Genomic DNA, 1,858 nt, shown 5'->3' with positions numbered 1-1,858 from the left:
AACCTCGAGGGCCTTGAAGGCCTTCTCCTTTTCCGCAGCAACGGCGGAGAGTCTCCTGTTCTCCTACCGGATAGCCCGCGCCTGAGCTACTTCTTGGATACGAGCCGCCTTTAACTTGTCGTTTTCACGACAAAGCAGCTCGACGAGTGGCTGCATCCGGGCAAGGAGAATTCGAAGCTCGTTTGTCAGCCTACCCTCTTGGTAGCTCGACATAGCTTCTCCCAGTGCACCACTGGGGGCGGCGTGGCGCGCCCACTCGACGCAATCCACAGCCGTCCGAAGGGTGGTTCCTCGGCGGATGTTCCACCGCGGAACAAACACCTCATTCGAATCCAACACTGCAAAAACAAAAAGCAGTTAGGAAAAGATGATAAAAAACAAAAATATATATAAAAAGGCCAAAATAACCCTACGCACCTGTAGGGTCGACAGTAGGCCGGTAGCCGCCAAACCCATCACCCGAACCTAACGGATATCCATCTAAGAGGTCAGGCAGATGAGAAGGAGGCAGAGATTGGCTTGAAGCCCCAAACATTCCTGCTGAACCGGCCGGGGACGAGGTAGTCGCCGGCGCCGGAGGCACGGTCGAAGCCGCTGCGGTAGAGACCATCGGAGGTGAACTCACAACCGTGGCCGCCGCTGTGGAAGAACCCGCAAAAAATATCACCGCCGGCTCAGTGAAGGATTCCGTGAAGATCGTACTGACAGCCGGCGGGGATGATGTTACAGTTGGAACAGTTGCCTCAACCGAGTGAGCAACTGAACCAACACTTGAAGCAGGCACAGTCGCCTGGGTCATCGACTCGGGTAGGTTGACCAAACCTACCGTCATGGGTCCAGAGGTGCTCCTCCCCGCTCCACCCTGGAATGCAGTTGCATCCACGCCTGCATGAAGACAAGATAGTTAAATATAATGGCGGAAGGATATGCAGTTAAAGTAAATGAAAATTATACTTACGAGTTCTCTTCAGCTTGAAGGTTCTGATAGGCGGGGACGAACCCGATGGAGCCGGCCTCTTCATGCCGCTCACCGTCGTACTAGGCTGCCCGGAGGTGACAGCTGTCTCAACCTCCGGAACAGTGGTCTCGTCACCACCAGGGTTCCCCGCAACCTCTTCACTCTCGGTCTCTTACTCTGACCGATTCCCCTGATCGGCAGTAGAGGCAACCTTCGCCTTACCCTTCACGCCAGCAGCCTTCTTCTTCCGCGTGAAGAAAGGACCATCTGCGGATTCCTCATCAGAAGATGACAAAATTAGAGGAATTCCAGCAGAGGTTTGAGCATTGACAGCGCGAGGGTTAAATAACTCCTTACCTGGCCGCGTGGCGATCAGAATCGGGTGTCCCGGCCGGTAGACCTCCACAAACCGATCCGCCGTTTGCTTCAAGATGGGCAACTCATTCTCATCAAGAGCACGGGTACATCACATACATCATTTACATACATACATACTTATTTCATGATTACAAGTGTTAACTTGTGAATACTCATTACTGTTTTCTAGAAACTCGTGAAACTCACCAACTCTAGTAGTTGACCCGTTTTAAACTGCTTTTCAGGTGTACCTAAATCTGAATGATTTGGTGATCTGTTACTTGCTCAAGGTGTGTGGTTGATGCCTATATGAATAGAGGCAAGGGTGTTAGTAGTAACGAACCAGTTTTGTTTGTATCACATAGACTGTAAAACAATGATAAAACAATGAGTTGTAATGTTTCTTTATAAAAAATGTGTTAATACCAGAGGTATCCGTTACATTCCCGTTTTACGCTTCCGCATTATGCTAGTCGGGGTGTGACAAGAGTAGAGCTTCAAGCTTTTTCACAACCTTCTGTCCGGTGGCCTTCAGCGAGCTTA

This window comes from Bidens hawaiensis, unplaced genomic scaffold, assembly GCF_021521415.1.
Source record: "Bidens hawaiensis isolate Kalapana, Puna unplaced genomic scaffold, B.hawaiensis_p1.1 tig00078181_1, whole genome shotgun sequence".
Taxonomy (NCBI): Eukaryota; Viridiplantae; Streptophyta; class Magnoliopsida; order Asterales; family Asteraceae; genus Bidens; species Bidens hawaiensis.
Note: the sequence above shows the minus strand (reverse complement) of the source record.